Source organism: Mauremys reevesii, linkage group 2 (assembly GCF_016161935.1).
Source record: "Mauremys reevesii isolate NIE-2019 linkage group 2, ASM1616193v1, whole genome shotgun sequence".
In the NCBI taxonomy this organism is placed as follows: Eukaryota; Metazoa; Chordata; order Testudines; family Geoemydidae; genus Mauremys; species Mauremys reevesii.
The window spans coordinates 10,521,272-10,539,957 of NC_052624.1; the positions used below are offsets into that span (position 1 = coordinate 10,521,272).

Here is an 18,686-nt window from a genome sequence, read left to right on the forward strand (position 1 = left end):
AAAAGAACAAATGAAAAATGCCTATGTGAAACTGAAAGGGGGCTTCCTCAGTCTGGGATTTATTAGTATTGTTATGTCAAAAGTCACTGCGTGGCACTGTTACACATAGTCATACGCGATATTTTTCAAAACACAGGAGCAGCGTCTTAGAAATATTGTATCGTTAGTTGTGTGGTACAGTTTCTTTGGGGGGAAGCTTTTGCAAACAGCAAAAGAGTTTGCTCTCTGTCTCGGTGTCTTCAGCTAGAGACAATTCTTGGGGCTGAGTTGGTTCCAAGGAACTAGACATTTGAGATTAGATCCCTGATAACTCATGCAAATCTCTCTCTGTTTGTGACCATCTCTGCTCACGAAGCTTGGTATATATGATGTACATAAACCAGTTACAGTAAGAAAATACCTAGACTCTGCATCATTGGTTTCTCCTCCATTGAGATACCAACCTGTAAGGCCTCAATATCAGTCACTTTCAAACACGAAGTCCTATGTCACTAGGACTTGCACATAGTTCAAAGGCCCTCTGCTGTGAAACAGTTAAGCTATGAATTTTGCCTGATGTGTTATAAATGAACACATTAACCTAGGTACAGTCTTGTCATAAATGCGCAGAGGACTATCCCCACCCTCATCCCTGTGATATACCTGGCTCCCGTTCAACCCTCCTAGTACAGCTGTATGAAGCTTTCAGTGCAATACCAACCCAGACCAAGTGAAATTCTGTGCAAGCCAGGGTGGATTGATTTAAATCAAAGTAACCATGTGAAAAGCCGTGGTTTTGTCCAAGCTTCACTTAAAGTTTGGGAATTTATTCAAACCAGAGACACACAGGATATGAGCCCACTGGAACCAAAAAGAGATTCCCTTAAAACCAACCTGATTAGAATCGCTTAATTTAATACCGCTTCACTTTTATTATTAACATTACCCCTTTTAGCTTGAGCAGCTAGCTAAAAAATTGGTGTCTTGCAGGTTGTTCCAGGAAAAATTGATGATGGAGTCAATCACCTTTGATGCAATCTTGTTTATTTACAAGGAATGTCTGAAGCCCTGTTTCGCTGAATGCAGGAGGCACCAAAACCACAGGAGTCAGTGCCCTTGCTCACAGCCCCCAAACTCTTCTAGCCAGAATCATGTCCCAAAGCCCTCTCTGTAGGCTTTTCCAGGATCACCCACTATTTGTCTGGTGCCTCATTGCTCCTTCTCTGGCCTTCTTCTGTGTGCCTCTGTCCACCCCCACACGCCCCACCACTTCACCCACATAATTAAGTGGCCTCGGATGTGCCTTTCTTTTGATTTGGAGACTACTATTACTTCATAAAGGAGCTTAACTGTTTCTGCTAGCTTACATGAAGGATGGCAGTTACACCCTCCAGATTCAGGGTGGCATGACTCAGTGTATAACCTAATGTATTAGTGTCTACAGGCCTCTACCCAGATCAGGGCCCGATTATGTTAGACACTGAACAAACAGCTAGTAAGAGACAGTCTCTGCACCAAAGAGCTAACTATCCAAAGAGTCAGTGCAGCCAAAGGGTGGGGGAAAGGAAGGATCATTAATATCACCCCCATTTTATAGATGGGGAATGTAGTGAAGTGAGACTCACGGGTGCAATGCCTGCTGCTGGTTATCCTGGGAATTAGCTCTCCAGCGTACGGAGTACCTCCTACTGTCCGGTGTCTCACCTGCCTCAGGCCCCCGTGTCCCTCCCAGACCCCAGTGCCCTTTACCTCAGGGTTCTGCCCTAGCAGTACCCCACCACACGCTGGGTCTCCTCAGCCAGAGGAACCCCCAACCCTCTCACCCACTTCGCCTCAGTGGCTAGTGCCAGTCACCATCTAGCCCCTGTTCACTGGGGCAGACTGCAGTCTGTCATGGCCACTCATCATTGGCAAGGAGGTTGGACCAGCTGCCTCTGCCTATCTCTGGGCTGCTGCCTCTGTAACCCCAGTACCTGTTTTGGCCCTTTTAGCAATGCCTGCAGCCTGGGGATTTACCAGGCTGGAGCACCCCAGCTCCTCCTGACTTTCCCCAGCCCTGCTCCATTCCCTGGGCTCCCAGGCAGCCCAGTCCTTCTCCCTCCAAGGCTGGAGAGACAGTGACTCAGCCCCTGGCTCACAGCCCTTTTATAGGGCCAGCTGTCTCCTGATTGGGCATGATCCTAGCTGTGGCTGCCTTCCCAATCAGCCTACCCTGTTGGCTCCCTGGGGCCGCCCTTTCCCAGGGCTGTTTTAACCCCACCAGGGCCAGAGCGGGGTGACCGCCCCGCTTCAGGGAACTGCAGAAAAGGGAGTGTAAGTGGTTTGTCTAAGGTAACACGGGGAACCTGGAGCACAGCGGGGACTAGAATCTAGATCTCTTGAGTCTCTGTCTAGTGCCATAACCACAAAACTATCCCTCCATTTTCTGCCGCCCCCTTCCCCTTTTTAAAAATCTCAGTGAAATCACGTTTGAATCACAATGAAGATTCTAGTCAGACTTTCCAAAGACTAAAGACTGATAGTTCTGCCAGATGATAGAACAAGGAGTAATGATCTCAAGTTGCAGTGGAGGAGCTTTAGCTTGGATATTAGGAAAAACTTTTTCACTAGGAGGGTGGTGAAGCACTGGAATGGGTTATCTAGGGAGGTGGTGGAATCTCCTTCCTTAGAGGTTTTTAAGGTCAGGCTTGACAAAGCCCTGGCTGGGATGATTTAATTGTGGATTGGTCCTGCTTTGAGCGGGGGGCTGAACTAGATGACCTCCTGAGGTCCCTTCCAACCCTGAGATTCTATGATTCTCTAGTAATATATCCCTTTGTCTTCTGGAATAGCAGCCACTGTGCCTAACACTCTCACTCTAGGGTTAGAAACACAATTACTAGAGCTCCTCTTACCTTTAGATAATAAATTTAGAGGAGCAAAAAAAAAAAATCAAACCAAAAATCCACCACAGAATGGCAGACAAGGGAAAAAAACTGTAGAGAATTAATTGCATCAAAGTGAGAGACCGATAAACTTGTTCCTGCATCCCTACATCTCATAAAACTTGTGTTGTTTGACAGTGGAATAGACTGGGAGAAAGCCCACTAGCACAAAAATAAAGATGAAAGTGGCTAGCACCTCTGCACGCTGCTGTTAAATGGATGAAGGCAGAAAGAAGTGGAGCTATGTGATCTGTTTACTAAAGTGAGCAGAAAATGCTTCTATATCGGCCAATTTTTCTGTAACTAGACAGCTATCAATCAGCCCCTTTATGCCAGCCAAACACAGACCCAGACACACAACCTTCAATTTTCAGCAGATTAAGGATGTATGAACTCTGGCTCTACAGATCTGATTTACAGATGAACCATGGCTAGTTACTGTAGTTTCAGAACATTGGTATTTATAGTAAGTTGTTCAGGGCGGCCCTTCAGTGTAAAATTGAACCCTTCCAGGCACTTATTTAGAATGGACTCAGGGTGGATTCTGAAATATGGTTGCCTAGGTTTGGGCTTGCAAAATGTGCCTATACATAGGTCACATAATCATGAGATGGATTTCTATAGTGCTTTTCATCGTCCAGACGCTAACTAATGAACACAAAATATTTTGGCCAGAATCTAAAATAGTTCAGTCCAGGAATGCTGCCATGGTACCTCATGGGAGTTGTAGTTTGGGTGCTTCATGCTTCCATTTTCCTCTATAGACGGGTGTCCTTGGTCGCAATATGTTTTCCATGATGCAGTCTCACTTCAGAGTCCCTGGTTATAATGCATCATGGAAGATGTATACAGCCAGGGAGCCCAGCCCATAGATGAGAATGGTAACTTTAGGCAACTGAATTACAGCTCCTCAAAGCTTTTTTTTTTTTTAATGAAAAAAATCCTGGGGAAAAAAATGGATGACACTTTAGAAAAAAAATTTCTCAACATTTTTCATGACTTTTTTTAAAAAAAAATATTGAAAGCATTATTAATCCATCACTGAAATTACAGAATTTCAATTGAAAATTTAACTAAAAATGAAAAATTGATCAAATTTCAGCCAGGAGAAAAAGAAAGAACAACTTTTAAATTTTGAAATTTTAAAAGCTATTTTTAATAAACATTTTTTTGACCAAACCTCACTTTCTCCAGTTAGAGTCCAATTGCTGACCTCTACCTTGGACACTGTTCCCAAGTCTTATTGATAAAGACATACACAAACCTCAACCCATCAGGATGTGTACGTACCAGTAAGCATCATCACCAGTTATTCTGATTCTTATTTCATAGAACAGATCCCAATTGTGCAGGGTGCCTTACACAAAAGAAAAAGAAAGTCCTTGCCTCAAATGGCTTATGCTCCTTAACTCTGATCCCAGGTCCTCCTTTAGCGTCTTTTTTCCACACTTTGCTGTGTATGACTGATGGCTACACTGACTCAATGAGCAAAATATGAATCTCACGTTAATTAGAGAAGTAGCACAATATTTGGAGTCATTGGATTTTTGGTATTCAGCCCATTTCTAAAGATAGACAAAAAATCAAATCTGGATCCAGGCTGGGATTCCAAATATCCTCAAAGTTTGGAAGAGGTTGGCTCCAGAGAATTGACTGGGGCCCAGCTTTGAAAATAAAAGTTTTTTCCCAGTTCTAGCTACACCAACCATCTTTCATCTGTCAGTTGCTCTTTGCCTATCTTACAGTTGATTTTCTATGGCAGACTTAGGAAGGACAATGTCCCTTCTCAAGGGACTAAAAGACTATGAAAGCCATAATAAAATGTGAAATGACACCATGACAATATGGAGGTCAACATGAAATATCTAATGCTGGAGCTTGGTTATCTGCATAGCAATGATGCTGTGAAAATTATCTATCTATGCCGTAACCCATGGAGATATTTTGGGATGAAAGATGATTAGGGAGCTGGGACACATGACTTAAGAGGAGAGACTGAGGGAACTGGGGTTATTTAGTCTGCAGAAAAGAAGATTGAGGGGGGATTTGATAGCAGCCTTCAACTACCTGAAGGGGGTTCCAAAAAGGATGGAGCTCGGCTGTTCTCAGTGATGGCAGATGACAGAACAAGGAGCAATGGTCTCATGTTTCAGTGTGGGAGGTCTAGGTTGAATATTAGGAAACACTATTTCACTAGGAGGGTGGTGAAGCACTGAAGTGGGTTACCTGGGGGGAGGTTGTGGAATCTCCATCCTTATTGGTTTTTAAGTCCCGGTTAAAAGCCCTGGCTGGGATGATTTAGTTGAGAATTGGTCCTGCTTTGAACAGGGGTTTGGAGTAGATGACCCCCTGAGGTCTCATCAAAGCCTAATCTTCTATGATTCTATGTCACATAAAGGTTCTATGTTATTTTGAACATATTTTCTATTTATAGAATACCACAATGATGACCATCGTATTAACACCTGGAAAGGTTAGCTAGACTACAGATTAGATAGGTCAGAACTATTAGTTTAATTGGAAAGATGAAATAGAATGCCTAATTTAGCCAGATTTGATAAAAAAGCATAATGCTCTGACTCTTTTCCTCCAAACCCAGTAGCATCTGACCCTTTTTCAGTCATCACTTTTAGGAAAGCTAAAAGCAGGTCAAAAGTAACACACTCAAAGAATAAATAAATATCACTTTGAAAGAGTCCCACATTTAGAGGGCAGAAGCCAGGTGAAACTCACTGGAACAGGTCACGCTAAACCGAAAAGGAGTGTAGAAGACTTTTAGGGTATGTCTATGCATGCCACAGCAGTGAGCCTTCCAGCTCAGGTCGACAGCCTTGGGCTGGCAGGGCTCATGCTAGCACTCTAAACATAGCAGTGTAGATAGGACTTTGAAGTTGCAGCTTGGGCTGGAGCTCAGGCTCTGAAGCTCAGAGTGGGCTTCAGAGCCAAACCTCCAGCCTAAGGCCTTGGCTACACTTGCGAGTTACAGCACAATAAAGCAGCCTCGGGCGCACTAGCTCACTCCCCGTCCACATTGGCAAGGCATGTAGAGCGCTCGGACTCCGCAGCTACAGTGCTGCTGGTACTCCACCTCGGCGAGTGGAATAACATTTGCTGCGCCCCCGCTGGAGTGCCGCAGCGTCAGTGTGAACGAGGTGTTGTGTTACTGTGCTGTGATCAGCCTCCAGAAATGTCCTATAATCCCCTTAAGTCAAGTGGCCACTCTTGTCATTGTTGTGAAATCAGCTGAAGGAATGCGGAAATACCCTTTCAAAGCTCTGTTTTGGAGAAGCCGGCTGCTTCTCAGCTCTGAGAAAAAGCAAACATTTACTGTTTGCTTTGAGTGAGTGAGAGAGAGGCGGGGGTGGGTGGGAGGTGGGGGGTCTAAACTTACAAGACAGCATGCTGACACGCTCTCAGCACCCCAAAAACCCACTCTCTCTCCCCCCACATACACACAACACACTCCCTGTCACACTCCACCCCCCGCCCCATTTGAAAAGCACATTGCAGTCACTTGCATGCTGGGATAGCTGCCCATAATGCACCGCTCCCAATGCTGCTGCAAGTGCCGCAAATGTGGCCATGCCAGTGCGCTTGAAGCTGTCAGTGTGGACAGGTTGCAGCGCTTTCCCTACTGCGCTCTGCGAAGATGGGTTTAACTCCAGCACTCTACATCTGCAAGTGTAGCCATGCCCTAAGTCACAACTTCAAAGCCCTGTCTACCCAGCTATTTTTAGAGTGCTAGCCCCGCTATCCTGAGTCTGTCAACCCAGGCCAGGAAGCTTGCTGGCATGCGTTGTGTAGACGTACCCGTAAAGTACATATCACAGACTGAATGAACTATTGTTTTACAAGTTAAATATGTCGGCTAGCCATGACTTTAGCTACAGCTGGTACCACTCCCTTCATACTGCTTTTTTTCATTGTAGATCTAGAATTCGTTGAGCAATTTATGCATTAAAGCTGATACAAATGCTCTCTGACTATGCAAAGTGATATGCTGTACATCTCCACATACTTATATTACATTTTCTTTAGCTATCTGACATAAAATAATCCATATTCCTCTATATCCCCTGAAAATTCATAATATGGTGAACTGAAACAATATTCCACGAGGCAAATGATATAAAAATTATGGGCTATCTCCTGAGCTGATGTAAATTGGCATAGCTCCACCGAATTAGCTGGAGCTATGTTGGTTTACACCAGCTGAGGATCTGGCCAAATGGCTAGAGAGCAATGTCTGAATAGTTAGTGAATTGCACGGCACGGTACATTTGACAAACCAGAACAAATGGGAAAATGCTCTTCCAGTTCCAGGGAAATAATAGGCAGTGGGTGGCTACCATTTCAGAAGGTGGAATTTTGCAAGTGCACAGTTTTCAGATATTACCTGAGCACGCAAGTCATAGTAAGTGGAAACTCGTTGTGTGATCAACAGCAGAATCTAGACCACATTACAGGGACATGGTGAGGTAATACTTTTATTGCACCAACTTCTGTTGGTGAGAGAGACAAGCTTCTGAGCTACCCAGAGCTCTCTCGCAGGTCTGGGAAAGGTACTCAGAGTACTACAGCTAAATAGGAGGTGGGACAGCATAAATAGCTGGCACATGTTGAAAGGGACCATTCAAAGTGAAGTGGCCAATTGCAGTCATAGGGAAAACAGTGGGGAGTTAGTGGGTTACAGACAGCTGTAATAAGCCATACATCGAAGAACATGATTTTTAGTGTCTACCAAAGTTCTGAATTTACGCCCCCACGCACGTCTTTTGAAGGTGTTAGTCAGGTTTCCTTTAAGGATGAGGACTGAGAGATCTGATATAGAGTGATCATTTTGTGAAAGGTGTTTGCCTATGTGATATGGGTGTTTTCTGTGTGTATTCCTTCACCAACAGAAGTTGGTCCAATAATAGATATTACCTCACACACCTGTCTCTTTAATATCCTAGGATCAACATGGCTACAACAACACTACAGACCACATCATGTCATTTAGCCATGAAAAAGTGGCAGCTTAGCAATTGTTAATAAATTTAAACATGGAGAGCAGTGGTGGGCAACCTGCGGCCTGTGGCCTGCACGCAGCCCGTCAAGGTAATCCGCTGGTGGGCTGCTAGACAGTTCGTTTACGCTGACCCTCCGCAGGCACGGCTACTCGCAGTTCCCATTCCCATTGCAGTTCACCGGTCCTAGCCAATGGGAGCTGCGGGAACTGGCGTGGGCCGCAGGGATGTGCTGGCCATCGCTTACCGCAGCTCCCATTAGCCAAGGACCAGCGAACATGGCCAGTGGGAGCTGCGGGTGGCCATGACTTGGGTTGGTCAATGTAAACAAACTGTCTCGCGGCCTGCCAGTGGATTATCCTGACGGGCCGTGTGCAGCCTGTGGGCCGCAGATTGCCTACCACTGATGTAGAGGCAGGAAAAAAAAAAATCACATCATCTTTTGTATTTTCTTTTCAGGGGGTGGGGAGGAGGATTCCTCAAGCGAGAAATCCAGGATGAGTGATACAATACTTCAGAGAGTAGGCTGAGGGGAAGAGAAATCTCCCACAAGTGGGTAAGAAGAGATGTTATGATCATTCAACCTACAAATGGCAATTGGCATGGGGTTGATATCGACATCAGTGTAATCTCTGACAACTTTGTAGAGGATAAAAGCCTTTTCAGTTGGAAATGCTAACAGGGGAAAGGAAATTCTGCATTTCCTTGCTGGCTTGGTTTCTAATGAAAACATTTGTTAAGTGGTGGTTACACTAGGAACAATTGACTAATAATCTTCCCCTGCACTGGATTCCTGCTAGTAGCTCTTAGATCACCCTTTTCCCTGTTGTATCTTTCACTAAAATTAGAGGCAGGAGAGCCTGGGAAAACCTTCCTGGCAAGGAGACAGATTTGTTTTTGAAGACGTTTGCCAAGCTTGTGTATCTAGGGAGAACTTAACTACAGTCAAGAAAAGTGAGCAAAAAAGGTTATGACAGCAAGAAACACAAGTCCAGTATACCATGCGCAGTCTCTGTACTGCATATCTGCCATACTCATTTATTTTTATATGGGGAGAAGCCGGGGCTATCCCTATACTCCTTGAAACTCAACATCTTCTTATTTCTATTAGAGTAGAGCTTGGAAGCCTCAACCAAGATCTGGGTCCCACTGTGCTAGGCACTGTACATATACATAACAAGAGTTCCTGCCCCTAAGAGCTTACAGTCTAAATAGACAAGACAGAAAAAGGATGGCAGGGGAAAGTGACTTGCCCACGGTCACACAGCAGGTCAGTGGAAAAGCCAGGAATAGAGCCCAGGTCTCCCTAGTCCTATTCCAGTGCCCTAGCTACTAGACCACACTACCTCCTGTGTAACTTCCCAATGAGGGAATGCACTTCACTCTTCTCTTCTTCACTAGAATTATCTCTGGCTTGTACTGTCATTTATTAAATAATGGCCACGTTGTAACCCCCAGCTCACATGAGGTGCACCAAGACCTGGGAAATCTCCACTAGGTTCCACTTATTGAGCTTCCTTTTCATGCTCTCATTAGGAGCAAGTCATAGTCCTCCAAAGCTGCAAAGCCTGAAGGGTCCAGCGGGAACTGGAGCATTGCAGAGCCTCTGTGCTCTCCTGCTGGCACCCTGTGACACTTCTTGGGGCACCTAGAGCTGTGAGTCACCTTCTTGCCCTCTGCCTCCAGCATGAGGGAGTCTTGCCTGTGCCAGCTGGGTGTCAGCTCCCTAAAATAACTGGCCCATCAGCTACTCAGGCACTCTCCTCTGGGCTATACCAGCCCTGACTTTTCCCTGCAGGTTGATAACAGCTGCACGAAATCCCTTCAAAGTGGTGCCCAGCATCTGATCACTGCATACCCGCGGAAATCGCAGATCCTCCACTCCCAAAGGAGCAGATTACCCCAGTTTACCAGTTTTACCAGAGAGGAACACTGGTCCTGTATCACACACAGCACTTAAGTTGAGTTATAGTAATACAAAAGGAAATTTATTTAAGAAAGAACGGAGATTCAAACAGGAACAGGTAAGCGATGAAAACAGATGGTTACATACAAATCACAATAATAAAATGTGAACTAGGGTCTACACGTAATAGTTACCTCTCCCATCCAATAAAATAGATTCTCGCCCCAAAATTCAGTCTTTTGAAGCATTTGCTGCCCTCAAGGAGCTAGGATCCAGTCTTTCTTGGTGCACCCATGTTCATCAAATTAACTCCTCAATGAATGGGACCAGAGTGCCCTTCTCCACTCTGTGGTATATTCACAGACAGGGGATCCCCTTGCTGCCCTGTCCTTCCTTTTCACTTCCATGTGGTTTCAATGTTTATAATTTTTCTTTGATGGTTTTTCCGTTGACTCTTCTGGGTTGGCGCAATGGTGGACAGTGGAGCTATATATGCCATAACTGGCTAGCCAGGGGGAGGTGACAACTCCTTGTGGCTTGAATGGGCCATCACTTTAAATCCAAGACCCCAAGGGCATCGTTTTCAACATAGTTACATTATTCCTTAACTATTACCCATACACACATCTCTCATTGATTATGAGCATTGATAAGTTACAAGCTTTCAAGGCCTCAATTCTACCCTTTATGGATAAATGCCAGGAAAGCGGTGTGTTAGGGGTAGTGAGTTTGTCAGAGCTGAGACAGGGGTCGCTTGTAGCAAACACTGAACACTTTGCTAGTTGGCACCGTGCCCTCTGTATCACACGTCCCAACTCCCTGGTTTCATGACGCCTTCAGGAGCTAGGCTGCCATTCGCTGTCTTTCATTGCTCCTGCTAAGTCCATAAATGGCTATTAGCCAGGATGGGTAAGGAATGGTGTCCCTAGCCTCTGTTCGTCAGAGGATGGAGATGGATGGCAGGAGAGAGATCACTTGATCATTGCCTGTTAGGTTCACTCCCTCAGGGGCACCTGGCATTGGCCACTGTCGGTAGACAGATACTGGGCTAGATGGACCTTTGGTCTGACCCGGTACGGCCGTTCTTATGTTCTTATGTTCTTATGTTCTGCGTAGTTGATGTCGACTTGAACTAGCAAGAGGGAACTCCTGACTTTGAGAGAGCAGTGCCCACAAATGCTAACAATTCCTTTGTCCTGTGTAACCCTTCTGCCAGGTGGAGCTGGCAGCAACCAGGGCTGGGTTCAATATCTAGGGGTTCCTCTCCATCAATACAACACAGAGCCGGCTGGAGTCCCCACCTAGTAAATTACACACCACCCCTGGGCGCCTACTTCCCTACTCGCATGCACATAGTCTGAGGGTCAAAAAGAAACTTTTAATGAATGGAGGGAAGTCACCCAACATTAACTAGGGAAAATGCCACAAGTAGGATTCATAAACCTAAAACTGTGAGCAGAATACCCACCCCCAGAGACCACGGGGGAGTGCCTTCTGCCTCATGTTCTTGAGTTCTACAACCAACAATTCCTTTTCTGTGCCAGTAAAAGGCCCTGGACCAGCCTGGGACCTCTGGCTGCAGCCTATGGAGCAGCCCTCCTCACTCCTCTGGCTTCAGCTAGTAACTGACTTGCCACCAGCAGGCAGCTCCTTTTATTTCATCCAGTTGGGCCTCGATTGGCTGTTGCTGAACCCCCGCCCTTCTGGCTGTTGGAGGACCATATCTCGCTGGTTTCCAAGATGGCTGCTCTTTTCTTCACAGATAACTGTTTCCTGGGGTGGGATAGAGCAGAGCAGCGGGGTCTCCAGTAGGCAGCTGTGAAGGCGTGGCTCCCTCTGTTACACTCACCTTTTCAAGAAATACTATCTGCTTCTAAGTACTCGCGATACTAGCTATTGTCCCAATTGTTCATTACTCTGATTTTACACTAGTGGGTTACTCCTGATTTACATCCATGTAAGTGACAGGATATTTAGGCCTGATTGATTTAAAAATATATTAAAAGTTTCCACCAAAAAACAAAACAAAAAAAAGTCCCACTCCCCAGTTTGAGGGCTGGGATCAACTAGGACCTGCATCTAAGGTTGCCAACTTTCTACTCGCACAAAACCGAACGCCCTTGCCCCACCCCCTGCTCTGCCCCTCCTCCGAGGCCCTGCCCCTGTCCCCGCTCACTCCACCCCCCTCCCTCTGACGCTCGCTCTCCCCACTCTCACTCTCTCATTTTTAATGGACTGGCTCAGAGGGCTAGGGTGCGGGGGGGTAGGGGAGGGCTCCATCTGGGGGTGCAGATTCTGGGATGGGGCAGGGAATGAGGGGCTTGGGATGAAGGAGAGTACTCAGGGCTGGAATAGAGGGGTTTGGAGGGAGGGAGGTGGATCTGGACTGGGGCAGGGGGTTGGGGTGTGGGAGGGGGCTCAGGACTGGGGCAGAGGGTTGGGGTGCAGGGGGTGCGGGCTCCAACTAGGGGTGCAGGCTCTGGGCTGAGGCTAGGGCTGAGGGGTTTGGGGTGCGGGAGAGGGCTCCGGACTGGGGCAGGGCAGGTGAGGGCTCTGGCTGCGGGTGCAGACTCTTGGGTGGGGCTGGGGATGAGGGGTTTGGGAGCTGGAGGGGGCTCTGGCCTAGGGCTGAGGGGTTCAGAATGTGGGAGGGGGTTGGGCTCTGGGGAGGGGCTGGGAATGAGGGGTATGTGGTGCAGGACGGGGCTGTGGGCTGGGGCATGGGGTTAGGATGCGGGGGGGTGAGGACTCAGGCTGGGGGTGCAGGCTCTGGGGTGGGGCCAGGGAGGTTAAGGGTGTGGAAGAGGGATCCAGGTTGTGGCAGGGGGGTTGGGTGTGGGAGGGCCTCATGACTCTGGCTTGGGGTGCAGTCTCTAGGCTGGGGCCAGGGATGAGGGGTTTGGGGTACAGGACGGGGCTCAGGGCTGGGGTAGGGGGTTGCGGGGTATGAGGTGCAGGCTCAGGGAGGGAGTTTGGGTGCGGGAGGGACTCTGTGTAGAGTCAGGGGATTGGGGTGCAGGATGGGGTGCGGGGTCCTGGAGGCATTTACCGCAGCTCCCAGGAAGCAGCCGCCAGGTCCATGTGGCCCCTTGTCACTTGGACCACCAGGGAGAGTCCGCACACTGCCATCATGCCCACAAATGCCGCCCCCGCAGCTCCCATTGCTTGCAGTTCCAGGCCAATGGGAACTGAGGAGCCAGCACATGGGCGGGGGCAGCGCACGGAGCCTCCCTGGCAGCCCATGCACTTAGGGGCTGTGGGGACCTGGCAGCTGCTTCCAGGCGCTGCGCGGTGCCAGGGCAGGTAGGGAGCCTGCCTTAGCCCCAGACATAACAGTCATGACACAGTTCCTCAGCTTACCCGTTGTCTTAGATTTTCACAGCCTCCCCTCCCAGCAGTCTCTGGTAATCCCTGCTTCTTCCAGCTTCCCAGTCCCCGCTAGTTTCTACTCCCAGCCACCTTTCTTCTTACAGCCAGTTTCCGTTCAGCCACTTCTGCTTCTTTTCTGGAACACTGGCTGCACGGTTACCCCCCCTCTCCGTTTCTATGGTGATGTGGGCAGCATAAGTACCTAGAAAAATGGATTCCTTCCTGACCCGCACATTGTTCAGCTTGTATCATTATGAACAAGAACAATTCTGTAGGCCAAGATTTTCAAAGCAGTCTAGGTGATTTAGGGTATTTAAATTAGTGGAAGATATGTACCTAAATTCCTAGGCTGCTTTGAAAATCTTCATCATTGTGGTTTGCATCTTTAAACGGCTGAGCAAACATTCATAAATTAATTCACACAACATTCCCAGAAGGCAGTATATGAGATTTCATGCTCCTTAGTACAGCACCTAGCACAATGGTGTTCTGAGCATTATGATAATACACACAATTAATAATTATTATTAATAGTTGTGGTGTATATCCACAAAGGTTATTGTAAGATTACAAAATTATCAAGCCCCTCATCAAATCCAGCTAATAAACAAAATAATAACCATAATTGCACTTAGTACATATAAAGCTTTATAGTTTTAAAACACAAATTAATTTAGCTACGGTATTTGACCCTGTGACCTCCTGCAGCAGATTCCACAGATTGATCCCTTACTATTCATCTTTCATTCTCCCTCTAAACCTATCTGATCATGACACCCTGCTGCCGTGCTTTCCTCAGAGTCTAAATACTAATATTCTCTCTTTATATAGCTAGCATTTTACCACTTGGCCAGTCCTTCAGTTCCATTCCTCAGCATTGGCCTTTATGCTACTAATCTGAAGGTTTTTCTCTTCACAGTTCCCAAGCAGTGCCAAGGTGAGAAAGCGAGATCATTAAATGAAGGTCATGCTAGCGCTTCTCAGTCACAGCCTCCTCCTGAAATGACACCACATGCTGAGGACTGTCCATTTTGGATGATGCATCACTTAAGAAGACTCTGCTTTAGCTGTAACGCTGGCAGTGTCAGAAGCAGAGAATTTACTGATATTCCTTGTTTCTTTCTAAGCTCGTTAGGAGAGAAATATCTTTCTCTCTCCTATAAGGCCGAATTGGCCATTGCCTCCTGAATGAGGATTATTTTGTTAATCACGAAGCATCCTCTAATCAATGCATGGTGCATAAAACCATATTAAGATGGTGTCATTTGAAATCCTGATTAACCATCCATTTCAGAGGTATGCCTACAGTGTTACTGCTTATGCTCTTATTTGGATACACAGAGAAGCTCGCTCCCCAGGACTCTTAATCCAGTATAGAGTTAGGTGAAATTTTTTAACCAAAACTTTTGTGGTGTGTGTATGTGTGTGAGGGGGAGTGGGGGGATGCAGATCTGGGCTGAACAAAACATGTTGGACTTGCCAATTGGTTTTGGTTAGAAAATATCTAAATGTTTCTCTTTTTCTATTTGAAACAACTTTTCACTTCAAAATTTCCTTCAAGTTTATTAAAGAAAAATAAAAATCTAAAGAAAACATTTTGTTTTCAGTTGAACAAAATGCTTTATTTGACAAAATGGTGGGTTTTCTTTCTGGTTTTTGTTTTCCTTTTTGGTTTGCTGAATTTTTTTTTAAAAATTCATTTTGGGTTCACCCAAAACGGGGATTTTTTTTTAAACAACCAGCAAACCAAAAAAAAAAACAACCCCAACCAAACAAAAAACCGTTCTCTAATCCAGTACCTTTCACCTGCACCAAGTTCAGTGTGAGAAAGTAAAACAGAGAAACCAATGAGATGGCACATCCACGCTGAATTAGGCCCTTAGCTCATTTTAAGGCTAGAATGTTGTCATGGGTGGACCAGGGGAGGAGCAGTGGATGGTTGCAGGGACGTTTTGTGCCTGTAGACAGAGGCAGCAACAATATGTTTGTGGAGCAGATGCGGTGCTGCTCTAATCCACCGCCACACCAGTCTGGACAGGACAGTTCAAAGTGAAGCCGGGTTATGTCATGGAATGGAATGCATCCTCCACCAGTGTGCATTGCCTAACTAGCCCTGTAGCGGATTCAGTCACCCTTGGGACAGTGTTGCAACCCCTCCAGCATGTCTGAGGACACGATCCAGCGTTCAGCTGTCCCCATGGACCAACACATCTAGCCCTTTGTCTCTGAGTCTCCTCCCATTCATCTCACTTTCTGCTTTCAAGGTGCCCAGTGCTGTAGTCCAGATATGTTCTAAGCAGTGCAGTCTGGAATGTAATAATTGCTCACGGTGCTAAAACATCCAAGTGATTAGAAATACAGGCCAGATCTTCAGCTGGTCTATGTCATAGCTCCACTGATGTCAACACTGCTGTGCTGATGTCTATTAGCCTAGGATCTGGTCCCCACTGTACAGTGTTTCATTCTCCAGTGTCTTTGTTAGGTCAGATTCTGCTCCCGTTCCACATGCAAAATGTCCACTGATGTCAATGGGAGCTTAGCCCCAAGCTAAAGGGCTATGGAATGTTGGACAGGGGACAGGGGAACTCACCACCTGAGTTCCTGCCATGGCTTGATACTATTGAGGGGGTGGGCTGGCCACACGTAATTAGCTGTCTAATGCCTGACTCCCATTGGAGCAGACAAGCATCACTCTGGAATGAAGACAGGCAATTGGTTGCAAGAGGACAGAGCCCCATCGGCAGTGAGGAACATCACTCCAAAACAAAGGACAAGTTATTGATTGTTGGCCACCTGGTAGGTGTAGCCACAGGGGGTGTATCACCACATTGTACTGTTACAATGGTCTGCTACGCATACCTGGGGACAGAACCAGGTTGATGGTAGAGAACAAGGAGGTGGATCTAAGGTTAGTTAATGCTGCTACGCTAGGGAGTGGATATGCCTCACAGTGTATAACTTGAATGGATGAGGCTGTGTATTCTGGCTCAATAGATTGCAGATTGGTTGGGTTTTAAAAACGAGTTGGTAACTTCAGTCCATGGCTCGTCAGTGCCTCTCTAGGAAACCGAGCACTGTGCTGATGTGGTTGGTACCAACGCACCAGTTGGTGCCGCAAGAACTGGCTTCCTAGCAAAGCTCACCATGCTCCCCTAGTCGCAGCTGGGACCCTGCAACAGAAAAGAGGCTGGGAAGATTCCCAGTGCAGCACAAAGACAGAAATGCTGAAAGAAGTGATCTCTGTTTCCATAGAGTTGTCTGATTCACTCTGAGGAGACATAGGGAGATGCAATTTACATGCCAGCAAAGCCAGACCCTCCATAGAGTATTCTTCCATTCCACCTATCCAGGGGAGGCCAGGGGGTTTGCACCATTGCTGTCCCTGAAGATTCCTCTGGGCTGTTGAAGCTACCTGGAGGTGACAGATTTCTGGGCAGGTGTCTAGGGCAGTAGATTTGACCCAGCTGTCCTTCCTTCATGATGGAAGGGCCGCCAGGCCAAACCAGAGTGGCGCTGTAGGGCACAATGCCATTGGATGAAATTTGGCCCAGCCACCCCTCCGCCATTACAGAAGAGCACCTGGGTCAGATCTGAGGGGCAGGGGGAGCACACTGAAGTGTTGCCTAGGGTAGCAGAGTGTCTTGAGTGGCTTCCGCAAAGGGGCATTATTGTTTTGTTTCTTTGGAGCAGCTGGAGATTTTCATGGCAGTCCCAAATGGCTCAGAAAGCAGAGCTCACGGCTTCACTCAGTCTTGTCAGCTTGCCAGAAGCCGTAATTGAGATCTGGTCTAACCGCTGACCTATTCATTCATAATTGGGTTGATATGAAACAAGATGTTCTGTTAGCAGTCTCTTGTTTTCTTGGGTATAAAATATGCTTTAAGCAATATTGTTACCAGCAATTCATTCACACGCCATCCATCTTCATCTGTAAATCTTTTGAAGCACTGGTTTAAAATCCATCACAACCGCCGGTCATTTGAATGGAAAGTGTTTTAGTTGCTAGAGCATATTAATGAGACACGGTGAATGGCTCACATTATAAAGCGTATGGTGGTGACATGCTAATTGTGCTGCAATCCACAAATAATACCCTCCTGTTAACGTATGGCTTACCAGGACTAGAACTTTGAATTTTAATAGGAATACAGGGAAAACTGCCATAAGTGTAACCAAGCCCACTTGGGTCACCACTAGTGTATGGACCTGGATCTGCTGGATCTAAAAGCATGGCCTCTACTCCTTGTTTTAAAGGACTGAGTGCCTTACGTGGTAGCTGTAGTAGGCTCATTAACCTCTTATTTGGACCAGTCATTAGAAAAGTGCAGCCTCACATTCTCCTACTGAGAGTTACATAAGGAGGAATTGTAATTGACATTTGGGGCAAGGACCATCTTTTTCTTCTGTGTTTGTTCAGCACCTGGTTCAGCACTAGGAGTACTCGGTGCTACAGTAATACAAATAATAAATACTATTAATAATTAAGTGACTTTGAAGTATTGCCAAACCATGTGACTTCTAGTACAATTATGTCCGTGCTTTTAGACCAGCTCTAGGAGGCATAAAAATAACTAGCCAATATGGAAGAAGAAGGGAGGGAGCTATACTAACGGGTCTTAATCTGCATTTTATAATTTTATTTGACATTCAAAGAACAGTGATTAGTACCCTCGTAATGGATAGACTAGGTGGACAGAGATAGTTTTGCTTTGCTGAGGCTGGGATGAGAGTGAGAAGGCTGAAGCTCAGTAAGGAAAAAAGGCAGAGGTGATGCTGGTGGCTTGAGGATATAGCAGAGGTGATATCTGCTCCCTCTACTAAGGGATATGCTCATTCTAAATAGAAAAGAAGTTTGACAAATGCTTTTACATCGCCTGCTAAACTTGGATTCCCAAGTAAATTGGAGCCAAGAGGGCTCTTTTCCCATCAGCCTCTGGTGAGGAGGAAGTGATCTTTCTTCTCAGATGTAGACTGCACCGCTGTGAGTCACATCATTTGTCTATTGGCTTCCTGCGCTGTACTATATAATGGCTACACCACTGAAGGACCATTTGGAAATATCACTGAGTTCAGATTATGAGAATCACCACTTCACAAGGGGGCTGTCAGGTGGGCCATGTTACCATAATGCTTCATGATCTGACCTGATAATCAATCAAGCTTGTCAAAAAACGGGACAAAATCTTTTGTTTTCATATTTGCGACAAATTTGATCCCACAGAATTTAGCATTTTGATTAAAAAATAATTGAAACTATGAATTTTGAAAATTTTCAACCTGCCCTAGTAACTAGTGTGTTTCTGAATTCACTTCATGGTGTTGACTTTAATGTATAAAGGGGTTAGTGACAGTACTGGAGATCACCCTTACCCTAAGCACCAGCTTGCAGTTGTGATGAAAAGGTTCTTTCTTGCTACAAATTCCTGCCTCACCAAGGAACCTTCAGTTCCAATATTTGGTTTTGCCTTGAGTTTGTTGATTTTCAGGGCCTGCTACTAG

At 46.2% G+C, this 18,686-nt stretch overlaps 1 long non-coding RNA gene across 1 annotated transcript in view; it reads right to left on the bottom strand.

Moving 5' to 3' along the window:
- LOC120399185 overlaps positions 1 to 13,312 on the bottom strand; it is a 33,108-nt gene extending 19,796 nt beyond the window's left edge. The window contains exon 1 of the long non-coding RNA XR_005595015.1: positions 13,179 to 13,312. This is a non-coding gene — a long non-coding RNA (uncharacterized LOC120399185). The remainder of the gene's footprint in view (positions 1 to 13,178) is intronic.
- Between the last annotated feature and the right edge of the window lie 5,374 nt (positions 13,313 to 18,686).